Raw genomic sequence first — 13,593 nt, forward strand, 5'->3', positions numbered from 1 at the left:
GAAGCCTGAAGCCATAAGGTTTTATCTACATTTCAGTCCTATATCCTAATACATTTGTCCTCACTCTACTCTCAGGCTGATGTAAATAAAAGTATGTTTTGCACTTAGCAGGCAATTCATTTGAGTTTCTTCAAATGGAGTTACGCCTATTTTGTATTGGAGACAATGGAATGTCCTCTCCTATGTGACAATCATTCACATCATTTGAAAAGACCTTGTAGAAGACTCTCTCCTTGGAGGTAATGCTGTCCATACACACCTCTTCCTTGCATTTTGTGAAGGACAGCTTCACAAAATTAAATTAGAAATCCCAATTCCCATTATTTTTATTACACAGCCACCCATATGATGCATATCCTCACCAGTAATTAGAAATTCTACATAGAAGCCATGATGTCTACCAACATAAGGTAAGATTTGAAGTGGATAGTATCTGGGCACTCTGCAAGCTAACAGTTCAGTAGTTTGTAATTTTATGCAGTAGATTCTGCTTGAAAGGGAAACCAGAACTTCAGTCCAGTTTGTCCTATCCGCACTGAAAAGGCCTTTTTTTCTGGACTACCACCCTGAGTACCACCTTGGTGAAAACTGACGTTCACAGCAGGGAGGAAGATTAAGGATGCAGAGTTGTCAACCCAAAAGAGAATCCCTGAAGTAGGGGCACCATCTACAGGGGAACAGACTGACACTGTCTCAAACCTCTCCTTGCATTACATCGCTGATATCTGTGCAAAGAAAATACAGGTCTGTTTGACCACCCTTCAACACTCCCTCATAAAAGAGTATTTTTGTTTTCAGTTTCATTTATGCTGCCACAGTGTCCAGGAGCCCTGGGCACAGAGCAGGAGCTCTCTTGTGTTAGCTGCTGTACAAATGCAGATTAAAAGAGACCAACCCTGCCTAAACAACTTAGAAGTAGCAGCAGATGTGTACAGATCAAATATGAGGAAACAATGAAATCAAATTACACATTTAGACAAACATCAGTCAGTGAACTAACAAGTTCTTTGATATTACTGTTTGATTTTTAGCTAGAATTAGTACCAAATCAAAACCTAAACGTTTGTTCTCCGCTCCCTCTATCCAACTCACAAGCTCGCACATTGCTCCAAAAATCATCTTCAAAGACTTACTTCATATGATGTTTTTCTTAATTGTCTACAACTAAATAGTGACTCCAGTATTTATTCATTTTACTGAAGGTTAATTCTCACATTTGGGACTTGGCTTTGTCACTTTGCTTTCATGTCTTTCATGCTCTCCTGATACAGGTTTGGCTTCCTGAATAAGAAAGTGCCTTCTAAATACATCATCATCACACAGTATATACTGTAATCAATATATAACCACTGAAATCAAGAGTAGGATGACACTGCCCTAAAATGGGATTCCAAGTTTTTAATTTTCAGCTCTACATACCAGCTCTTGGATTCCCAGTCAACTGGGGAAGAAAAAATCAAAACAACTGAGAGTGGGTGTTTCATTGGCTAAAAGAAGCTTCAGAAATGTGTGCTTGAACTTATGCAATTGGAACTTCATTTCTCCCGCCCTGCTAAGCAAAAGTCAATTCCTTTGCCTTCAGGCATACAAACTACTCTCAAAATGAAAAACAAAGAAAAGGAATAAAAGAATACAATAATGAAGAACAAAGTAAAAGATTCTTTCTGTTAAAAATAGGTACCTGCGATCTTGTGCAGCACAAGGCCAGCAAATAATTTCATCATGACTGTCGCAGTTCAATCCCTGTTAGTTTACAGTTCTAAATTCTGCTAGATAAGTAAATGAACATGCCACCAATACAACTTACTCATTCCCCTGCTGCTGATTTGCCCTCATGATTTCTTTTCCTGGCTTCCTGTCTTGTACATCTAATAGTGGCGGTTGTGACACTTGGTCACACAAATGCTGACACACAAAAGAAAACAGATGGCAGCTTGGGCCCAAAACCAGAGCCCTGACTGCTGTTTTTGATGTGCCACAACTGCTGTTGCTCCTGAATTTGCCTCAGTTCAGTGACTGTCATTCTAGAATCTGCTCTTTATATGCCATAAAACTTGCCAGAAAAAGTCTGGGAATATTTTGGTTTCATTGGCTTTGGCCCAGGCTTTCTCCTTCTCCTTCTCCTTCCTCCTTGCTCCTTTATGGGGCTAGCAGGATTATTTTACATTCAAAATGCAGGTTTTATGGCTCATATTGATTTCTAATCTTGGGTTTTATCTTGACGTCGTAGTATACAGAGAGTAAAAACTAAAAATGGAAAGGACAAATATTGCATCAATTCTGATCTTGCTTTTTTATTCATTCTTCACAGATGCTCCTGTACCTCTGGCTCAAAGTCTAAACAAAAAACAAGGGACGTAAAGGATAAAAGAGTCTAGTTCTTCATTTGTACTTAGTAGATACCTGATAGAATTTCTGAATGGTAGATACTATTTAAAACTCTCTTTTGATGTACTAATACATTTTACCAAACAAAACAGAATAGATCTTGGGTTTGGAACATCATTTCTGCTGGTGCTGCATGTTTCTTCTTTTATTCTGATGACAGGGTACCACCTTCTTCCCTTAACAAAACTGTGAAAGACATAACAATAATAACAACAAATACAATGATCTGTGCTTCATGAGTTTAGTGGCTAGCATTTGGCTAGCACTGGAAGCATTTATCAAATGGCTTCTGAGCTCTTCTAGGATATCCTTGCCCATTCAGGACATTTACATAACCTCTCAAATTTCACAGCTTCCTTTGGTTTAATTAACCACCACAGCTGGGCAGTAACTACATGTTTCCTTGTGGATGCAGTAGAGAAATAAAACTTGCTCACGGGACTGGAGATCTTTCTGTACGAATAAGCTTTTGGGCCTGAAAGGAACTGAGGGAAGCATGTGTGCTAGAAGGAATGCAACTTTTGCAGCCATTTCTCCCCTGCAGATTCCCAGGTTCAGAAAGGATTAGGTAAAATCTCTCCCACCACCCTCCCAGCCCCTACCACACCTGCTCTTCTTTTTTTATTTATTTAGTATAGTGGAATAATCACGTATGGACTACCACAGTAAGAGAGTGTGAGAATGACGGTCTACTCTTCAAGGCTACTGCTAGATAGCACTCCTGTTCCTTACTCTCTATATACTAAGAGAGGGCTATTTGGTTTAAAAGACATGCCTGGTCTTTGCTTAGATACTAAGTCAGCGTATGATGTGTCATGCCTTGCAGATGCCAGACTCCCACAGACTTCTGGCTGTGTGGCTGTTAGGAGCGCAGCATCAAGCCCTCATTATTATTAGCATTGAAATATATGAGGTTTTTAACTGACCAGATAAATGATCATAAAGAAAATAGTCCTTGGTATCTATTGTGCCCAGAGAGAGAAAACAGGCAGAGTTTTAAATCATACAGGGTAATCTGGGCACAGGTAGCTTCTGCACATGCGGTTTAAATTATGGTGACTCCTCCTTTCCATAGCTCATCAAGACCTGGTATTTACTTTCCTTTTCCAGCACATGACCTAATGTGCCCATACAAGAAAAGTTCATATTGTGACTAACAGACCTAAGAACACCTGTCTAGCACTGATGTGATCAGAAAATGTGTGTTTGAACTGAACTGGGAAAGGGATGTGATTTTAAGAGACAAATCCCACAACGACAATGGCACAGGGGATCCTCTGGTTGCCAACATTTGCTAGTTACCATCTTCAGCTGTAATACAGATAACTTTGACTCCCATGTACTAAGTGAAGGCACCTAAATGGTGGTGGAATACAAACTACTTTAAGTCTTCTTACAACAACTGCAATTCAGCAGCAAACTGTACTGCCGTACACCAAGCCTGGGCTAGAACCTCTATGTTCAGTACCCTGTGACCAGTCGAAGGTTATAGGAAACTCTTTCGATGTAAATACCACACTATTGTTTTTACAATTTTGCAGATAAAATTGTTTTCCCCAGTGCCCTTGAGAGTATAGATGCAACAATAATGTTTCCTCAGGAACAAAGAACTTTAGTCCCTTTTTTTTTATGAAAGCTAAACTTATATCTAAATCTACTTCCATTTCCCTCTGGAACCTAGGTAACTTTTTATGTTATATTAAACACGAGACAAATAGGGTAGATCTAATTAAAAGTTGAAGAAATGTGCTTCCCTTAATTGAATTTGTTACAGTTACATTTTGCAGACCAATGTTAATCAAAGCTCCGGACCAGGGTGGATGGATCCAGGGGATTAAGTTAACCCTTGCACGCCCTCACCTGAACACCCGGCACTGCTCAGCTCTCCCCAAAGCCACCAGCGCCAATCACGACTCTGCCCAGTCGCGATCGCCCCGGGCGAGCTAAAAGCATTGAGTACCAGGGAGGGGGGACAGCGGCAGAGCCTGGCGGGGTCACCGCCTCCCCCTCTCGCCACCGCCCCGGGGCACCCGACGGCCGCCGTGTCCGCGGCGCCGCGCCCCGCACCGCCCCAGCGGGGATGCCCCACTCATCCTCCCCATCCTCATCCCCATCCCAATTCCCATCTCCACCCCCATCCCCAACCTCTTCCCCCTCTGCACCCCAGTCCCAATCCTCTTCCCCATCCTCTTCCCCATCCCCATCCCCATCCCCAACCTCTTCCTCCGCCACATCCCCATCCCCAACCTCTTCCCCCTCTGCACCCCAATCCCCATCCTCTTCCCTATCCTCATTCCCATCCTCTTTCCCATCCTCTTCCCCATCCCCATCTCCAACCTCTTCCCCCTCCACAACCCCATCCCCAACCTCTTCCTCCTCCACACCCCCATCCCCATCCTCATCCCCATCCTAATCCCCCTCCTCATCCCCATCCCCATCCTCTTCACCCTCCCCATCCCCATCCTCTTCACCCTCCCCATCCCCATCCTCATCCCTATCCTGTTCCCCATCCTCATCCTCTTCCCTCTCCCCCTACCCATCCCCATCCCTCTCCTCATCCCCATCCTCATCCTCTTTCTCTTCCCCATCCTCTTCCTCCTCCCCATCCTCTTCCTCCTCCCTCTGGCCATCCCTATCCCTCTCCCCATCCCCATCCCCATGCCTCTCCCCATCCTCATCCCCATCCTCTTCCTCCTCCCTCTGGCCATCCCTATCCCTCTCCCTATCCCCATCCCCATGCCCATCCTCTTCCTCCTCCCTCTCCCTCTCCCCATCCCCATGCCTCTCCCCATCCTCATCCCCATCCTCTTCTCCCTCTCCATCCTCATCCTCATCTCCATCCTCATCCTCATCTCCATCCTCATCCTCTTCCTCTTCCTCTTCCTCCTCCCTCTCCCTCTCCCCATCCCCATGCCTCTCCCCATCCTCATCCCCATCCTCTTCTCCCTCTCCATCCTCATCCTCATCTCCATCCTCATCCTCATCTCCATCCTCATCCTCTTCCTCTTCCTCTTCCTCCTCCCTCTCCCTCTCCCCATCCCCATCCCCATGCCTCTCCCCATCCTCATCCCCATCCTCTTCTCCCTCTCCATCCTCATCCTCATCTCCATCCTCATCCTCTTCCTCTTCCTCCTCCCTCTCCCTCTCCCCATCCCCATCCCCATGCCTCTCCCCATCCTCATCCCCATCCTCTTCTCCCTCCCCATCCTCATCCTCATCTCCATCCTCATCCTCCTGCCCATCTCCATCCTCATCCTCTTCCTCCTCCCTCTCCCTCTCCCACCGCCCCCCCCCCCCATCCCTCTCGCCCCCCTCCTCTCCCCATCACCATCACCCCCCCTCCCGCCCCCGCCCCAGCCCAGCCCCGTCGGGGACGGGGCAGCCTCGGGATGGGCGCGGCCGGCGCGGCGGCTCCACCCATGGTGGGCGCGGGCGGATTGGCTGCCGCCGCGCGGCTCCCCGCCCTTCAGCCAATGGGGCCGGCGGGCCGGGGGTGATGGGCTCTGCCTCTCGCGGGAGGGATTCCTAGAGACGCTGCAGTGTGGCGGCGCTCCCGGCGCCGCGCAGCCCCCGTGCCGCCTCCCTCCCTCCTCGCCCTGCCCTGCCCTGCCCGCTGAAACTTACCGCCCGCGGCGCCGCCGGAGCGCGGGGGCTGAGGGGCGGCGGGGGCGCCGTGCGCCGCAGCCTCGCCCCGGGCGGGGCGCGCGTGGTGCCGCCGCGGGGGAAGAGGCTGAAGGACGAGGCGGCTGCGCCCGCCCCGGCTGCCAGGTAAGGCGGCGCGGCCATAGGGGCACGGCGGGCGCGGCGGGGGACGCGCTCCCGGCGGGGGCGGCTCAGACAAAGGGGCTTCCCCCCCCCACACACCCCCCCGCCTCCTTCCCCCCCTCCACCCCCGGCGCACCGCCCGGGTGTGAGAGCGGGGCGCCGTCCGCCCTCCCTCCCTCCTTCCCTCCCTCCCCGGCGCTGCCCGGGGGCGGTCGGCGGGTCACCCCGCTCCTCCGGGTGTCGCCGCCCCGGGCGGGGTGGGTCGGGGTGTCCCGGCGGGGCGGGCGCTCCCCGGACTCCCCGGCGCCGAGCGCCGCTCCTTTGGGCACCCGTTTACCCGGAGCCTTCGCCGCCTCACTTAGGCTGTCGAGCTAACGCGTTTTCTTTCCGTGCGATGCCGTTTTGTGTCCTCGGACATCGTTTCCTTCCTTTTCTCTAATACCGCTTGCCTTGCTGTGGTTTCGGGTGGGCGATGGTCTGGGTCGTCTGCGCACACCGCGTGGACAGGGGCTCAGCGCTCTCTTTAAAAGTTAATTTTGCCTATCAAACTCTGGTAGGTGGAGTGGGAAGAAAGTGACAAAGAGCGTCAATATTTCTTTTGTTTCCAGTCTTCCGTAATAGAGCTATCAAACGACTACCGGCTCCTGGTAGTCGGTCTAGTAAGTAAATTAAATGTAGTCATTGGAATGAGCCTTTATGGCACTTTCAACAATCTGTAATTCAATCATCTCTGATACGAGCTGCCTTTTGCTATTATTCATCAGACCCAGCTGAGTGATTTCTGTCAGATGGGAAGTGGTAGAGGGAAATCTCTAGGTAAATGTAACTGAAAAGCTTTCCGAGTGGAGTCCTAAATGAGCACAGAAAAGCACTTGGCCACAATCTCGAGACAGATGTCAGCATCCAAATAAATCATTTCTTTTGATTGTCTGGGGGATGTCAAGTCTTATTTTCCTTATTTAATAGTCATTTGTGGGTGAAGCAGAAGGAGGTCTGTGTTTATTACCTTGTAAACACAATGCAAAATGCTGTAGTGCAATAATATGTCACTGTCTCTGAGATAATATTTTCTGTACAAAGGTCGGTGTAATTTTAGATACACATGCATGTTGTAAACCATAACTAAAGTGCTGATCGGCAACGGTGATATTGATCCTCTGAGCAGCTATGTGGTGTGCCATCCGTGTTGTGTGTTAATCTGTTATGTGCTGTTTAAATTGCTTTATTGTCCAAGAGAGTTACTTTCTCCTAAGAAACGGAGGATGATAGTTGTAGACCCAGGGAGAGACTCCTTTCCCTGATGGGTTGACATCCAGAGTTACAGATGAGCAATTGTTTTAGGAGTGACTCTGAAAAGCTGGGGGGGGGAGCTTTTGAGTCCAAGGACAACTAGGCAGCAAACTAATTTGCTTTGTGAATATATGAAATGACATCTCCTGCCATGCTTAAATCAACTTGCTTGGGAAAAGTGTAAGGAGATTACAGGTGTGTCTAGAATAGTATTTTCTATCTTTGAAACAAATGACCTGATTTTGCATCTTGAGAGTTGAATATATATCGATTTTCTTACAAGCTTTTTTGAATTGTAGTTCTATTAGTAGTGTCCGAGGGGAATATACTTTAATGTGGTCTATTACTTGGCTTGTGGTATAGTTGCTCAAAATTTGCATGCATGCAATTCATAAATTGAAAACTATATAGCTTAAAAACATAGTGTAGGCAGCTTGAGTGAGAAGAGATAATTTAAAAGACAACCACAGGGCAGAAGATAATGACATACTGTAGGAAATAATCATACTCCTGCACTTGCAAAAGCATGAAATGTTCCAATGTAGCCATTTCATACAAGCCCAATTTTCCTTCACATTAAGAGTGCCTAAGTGAGCCTTATTAATGTTTGATGCAAAAATGCTAAATCCATTTTAATGATTGATACTGGATTTTAAAGAGGTAGCTCACAGACTAACAGTGAGGTTCTAACACTTCCCCAAAACAAATATGACAAATAATCATTTGCTGTGTGTGCTGTAGCAGTGCAAGTGAGATACAGCCTTCTCTGTAACATTGATGGGCGAGAAGCCCTTTAAAACCATGTATACAAAACAACATGTTTGATTTTAAACAATCTGAAATGTTCTCTTACCTGAATCATAATTTAAATCAGATATAAGAGCCCAGATGATGTTCAGTGTCAGTTAGCGTGGTAGTTAAGAAGGTGTGAGATAAGGGAAGGTTATGTTTGTCAAAAACCTAGAGAAAAAAATCTATACTTTTCGAGCTAGCATAGAGAGACTGGAAACGTAAAATCAATTTTTATGGTCTTTTGGCAGGGTTGGCTGTAATAAGTAAAAAGGAGCAGCTTAGGGTCTTGGCAGAAGTTTTTAAGCCACTCAGCCATACAGAACTCAGTTAATTGATGTTTCCTCGTATGAAAATGAAGCTTTTATTTAGCATGTTGCAGTCTTTTCTTGTCTGTTCAACAGTCTGTTTACAGTTTTAGAAATACTTAAGTGTGAACGTGCGTGGTTTTGCATTTATGTACGCATTTAAACACACAGATAAATTCTTATTGGGAACTGCATTCCAAATAAAGAGTACATGCAGCCCTTTATTAGGTGTTGTGGAAGAGACATCAAAGTTTGCAATACAATTCAAAAGGACAAGAAAATATTTCTGCATATCCAGAAGAAAAGCATAGAGAAATGATTAGGCATGGATACTAGGATCTCCTTCCCTCTGCTGGTGATGCCTATATAAATGTGCAATTTCACAAAGAGAAATCCTTCATCATTTGATTTACTTTGATTCTCTATAGAATATATTGGTTTTAAATGTTACTCGATATCTAGGAAGAAGCTTAATTAGAAATACACATAAGGGAGGCTTATTAGCCAACTATGAATTTGTTTTTACTGCTGACATTTACTAAAGGTACTTCAGGTTAAAATAAAAGCATTTGCCAGACTGAATAAACAAAGCATTATGTTAACAAATAATTTTAGAATCGTTATGTACAAATGTCATCTTAGCTAGAGTAGGCTTTACTCCTTCCTAATACACCCCAGTGAGAGAGGGGATTAGGAAAATGCTGGTGATAGTATTATATCTTTCACAGAAATACAAGATACTAGAGTAGAATGCATTAGGAAGGAGGACAACTGACAAGGGCTCTTCGTGATTTCTTCTGGTGAGAGGATAAGAGCGGACTACGTGCAATCTCTTTCAGAGACTACGTGGACTTGCCAAGTGATTTGTACAAGCAGTCTGTGTGGAAAAGTTGCCTGGTTTAAATTGAAAAAAAATAAAATCTTGTGGGGTGTAATGATGGAAAGCTAGAGATGAGCTGTATTAAAACCATCTCTTTTAGTGTTATTTCTGAAAATGTCTAATCAGAGTATTTTAGAGTAGTCTGGCTTCTTTTTTTCCCTAGTGACTTAATGAGTAGCACTTCATAAGTAGTCCATTGATTATAAATGCTTATGAGAGAGTTGATTATTTTTCTTATTCTGTTTTCTTGTCACTACTAGTCTGAAGGTGTTTCCCCAGAACAGCAGGCACTGAACACTTCTCCGTCTCCATCCTAGAGGGAGCGATGCTGCCATTTTTTAATTTCTCAGAAGTTTGTCAATTCAAGATGCTACTTCTTTTTCTAGCCATCCCTAAAGATGCAGGAAGAAATGTGTCAGAACACAAACTAAATCCAGAATATGCCTCCCATGTGATGTTATCTGATATACTAATAGTTATATGGTTTGCTTAAATGGAAGACCATACACATTTTAAAAAGTTTCACCAGATTTTAGCCAAACAAACAAATTGCTTTTCACTAACTCTGACTAATTATACTAATATAATATTTCAGGAAAATAGAATTTTATTTAGAAGTAGCTAAACACAATTTGGTTACGTTAATAACAATGTCTGTAAGTTTTGCAGGGGTTATTAAGGATTTGTTGTAGTATCCAATTTCATGTAACTTTGTTTTAATAATAGGGCCTTAGTTGTAGTGGCTGGGTAGTACAGTGCCTCAAATACCTGAGGATACATGCCTCGAAGCTGTTCAGTGATTATTTAGAAGTTGTTGATAGTTTTATTATTATCTTGTATTTTTGTACCTTTTACCTTAAAGGTATTGTTGTTATAGATGTGAGTGTGTTGAAAAATAAGTGTAGCAGTTGCAATATGGGAAGGCTGGTAACATATTACCCAGCTTGGCTCAGAGATTTAGGATTGCCTGCAGATTCCCTCGTATCTGTGTTTGGATAACCATGTGGATATGGCAGCTGAAAATAACTGGACTGCTTTTGTGAAGGCACTGTGGAAATAAAGATTCCTCAACAAATGCCTTATCTGATTCTGGATGCTGTCTAGAGAATGTGTACGCATGTATCATTGACAAGTGGACATCAGAGCTCACTCTTCTTATTTGGAACACTTAGTGACTTCTTGCAACATGTAGGCTTAATTAATTATATTTTAATTTTTTTTTTACTTTTTTTTCCCAAAGCTATGGAAAATGCTTATTTGTAATTGTCTTTTTCTGTTTGCTTTCTATTATCAACTCTTGGAGTTTAGAGGAATTCTTAAGAGAATGTGACCATTGCAATCAGTCCTGGTTTCTTTTTAAATGCTAATTGTGGTAAGTTCAGGAAACTTGGTGTCAAAGTTTTTTGATACAAGATGCAGTCTACTGGCAAATAGTTGAAGATTGAACATTGATAGTGTAATACATTCCAATCAAAAAGTTTTGAAAGTGCTTTTTATTCAAAAAGGACCACTTCCATTTCTTGTTGTAATTGTAAGCTTCCCACTCAATTTATTAACCTCTCACAATGATCTAGAATAAAACGCAAAATCCGTATCTATTAAAATTCGCACAAAAAATCAGAAGTGAAGTTGGAAAATGTGCTACTGTAGACTGGTGTAATTTGCTCTCAAATCCTACAGCATATAAACAGATGTTCTCACAAAGTGAGCTTCAATACTTTTGCCTACTTCCAGTAAAAAAAAAAAAAAAAAAATCTATAATTTCCCCCTAAAAGCAAATCTGAGACAAGACGTGAGGATCTTGGTGACCATCATCTGTCATTGTTTTAAAGAGCAGAGAAGCCATATGCAGCTGTGAACGCTGAAGTGTTTAAAGTAGAAAAGGATGCTGGACAGCTAGAATTAGCTTAGAGAAGGCACCCAGGAGCTGCGTGATTTGAGATGTGCCAAATCTGCTTCTTAATGAGACTCATAAGCTCTTAACATTCTCTTTTGGAAAGCTGTATGTGTCAACAGATTTGTTTGCTCCCACACAGTGGAAATACAGATACTAAATTGTGCTTTAGCAGGTAAAAGGTCACACACAGGAGAGCTGAGCCTGGAAATACGGTATTCATTTTTGCCCATCAGAGGAGCAAGTGTGTGGGCCTACTTAGTGAGATGATACTTTTCTACTTGAAGCTTGTAGATCAGTATTTCCTTTCCTTTTAACTAGACCAGGACACAAGATCTAGATTTGATGTAGGAGTTGCTGGATTTCTGATTTGTGTTAATCCATGAGAATAGAGCAGGTAATCAGTTGTCCCTCTGGCTTTAAAATCACCAACCCATTGAACTTGCTGCCAGTTGCTCCTGTTGTGTCTCTTGGATTAAATTGTATTTTTTTGTAGAAGATGTTGTGACATGTTATTTGTGTAGTGTGAAGTTGTCTGAACTTTTTCTAAACTGCCATTGTATGCTATAATCCTATTTTGTCTCATCCTACTGACAATAAATTTTCTCTGTATTTATCCAACTATTGTTAATCTTTGAGACCTGATTTAAAGCCCTTTGAAACTGATGCCGGTTCTTCTTATTTATTTTGTTCCTCTGATGTGCCCCAAAACTATTAATTGTGTTAATTCCTGTTAATGGGGATTCTGTTTAAATAGAGAATGCCTGTTACTTTTTCAAACATGAGAGCACCAATATAATGTAACCCATCATTCTGCCCTGGGCTTGTGTAAATAGGCCTTAATTAGTTTGCAGTTGCACATCAGTCAGGTGCTACCTGAAGGACCTGTTCTGTTCTTTCAAACCTGTTCTGGAGATGGCTGTGCAGGTGTGTCTCAGCCAGGGAACCCTGTCATGAAGCTGCTTTGCAGCAAGTTAAACTTGTTGTAGTGAGTATCTTCTGTGTCCTGTTCCCATGTGACAAGCCATGCATGGTTAGTTAGTGGTATAGACACAACAAGTGTCTATGAGATAGTCCAACAAAGCCTACTGAAATGGCAGGTAGAAGTCATCTCTGACAGTGTCCTACTGAATTGCCAAAGGTATGACTTGAGTAGTTCAGACAAGGATGGAACACAGACACATTTTTGACTATGCACATATTTGTTTTTGACTGTGATAGAGTTAATTTTCTTCCCAGTAGCTGGCGCAGTGCTGTTTTGGGTTTCGTGTGAAAGTAATGTTGGTGTTTTAGGTGTTGCTAAGCAGTGCTTACGCTAAGTCAAGAACTTTTCAACCTCTTGTGCCCTGCCAGTGAGGAGGCTGGAGGTGCACAAGAAGCTGGGAGGCAGCATAGCCAGGACAGCTGACCTGAACGGGCCAAAGGAGTGTTCTATGCCATATGGTGTCATACTCAACATGTAAACATGTGGGAATTGACTGGGAGGTTTCAGCTACTCGGAGACAATCTAGGCATCAGTTAATTGAGAAATTTATTTGCATTACTTGTCTTCCTTGGGTTGTATTTCTTTCTTATTTTCCTTTTCATTACAATTTATTATTATTTTAGTTTAATTCAGTTATTAAACTGTTCTTATCTCAACCCATGAGTTTTCTGTATTCTTACTCTTCTGATTCTTTCCCCATCCCACTGGGGTCAGGGAGTGAGCAAGCAGCTGTGTGGTGCTTATTTGCTGGTTGGGCTTAAACTATGACAGTAGTGATGATTGAATTGCAGGCTTTCTGGATCCTGAAATTCGAGTTTACCTCTCATCTAACACCCAGGTGTTTAATTAAGATGTGCTTGTTAAGCTCTTGCATTTGATAACTATATCTGCAACATGCATATTTCCTTAGGAAAAGTCTGCCAGGAGATGCCTTTTTATCTTTCTCTTAATTTTAATTTCATCATAGTTTTTCATATACTAGTAACAAGGAGTTATCTTGCACTTGCTCTTCAGATTCAGCTTGCTTTCTTGGCTTATTTAGCTGCTAGTTAGAGCAGAGAAACACCAGGAAATAGTCATGTGACCTTGATAAAGGTCGGTTGCTTTTTCATGGTATGCTGTAGCTGCATAAGGCCTTTGTTGCTATTATTTAGCATATTTGCTATATGTTTTAAAATCCTACATAACAGGATTGAAAGTTTGCTTCTTGTATTAATGTGTATTATATTTATCACTTCTAGCTTGCTGAGAAAATGCTGAAAGTGAAAACTTCAAGTCATCTGGGACAAAACCA

At 43.3% G+C, this 13,593-nt stretch overlaps 1 protein-coding gene across 3 annotated transcripts in view; it reads left to right on the plus strand.

Moving 5' to 3' along the window:
* The first annotated feature begins 6,057 nt into the window (after positions 1–6,057).
* Positions 6,058–13,593, plus strand: part of SYT1 (synaptotagmin 1) — a 348,414-nt gene continuing 340,878 nt past the window's right edge. For all 3 annotated transcript variants that reach the window (XM_069858107.1, XM_069858125.1, XM_069858116.1), the window contains exon 1: positions 6,058–6,156. The gene's annotated coding sequence lies outside the window, so the exon portion shown is untranslated. The remainder of the gene's footprint in view (positions 6,157–13,593) is intronic.

Source organism: Phaenicophaeus curvirostris, chromosome 1 (genome assembly GCF_032191515.1).
Source record: "Phaenicophaeus curvirostris isolate KB17595 chromosome 1, BPBGC_Pcur_1.0, whole genome shotgun sequence".
NCBI lineage: Eukaryota > Metazoa > Chordata > Aves > Cuculiformes > Cuculidae > Phaenicophaeus > Phaenicophaeus curvirostris.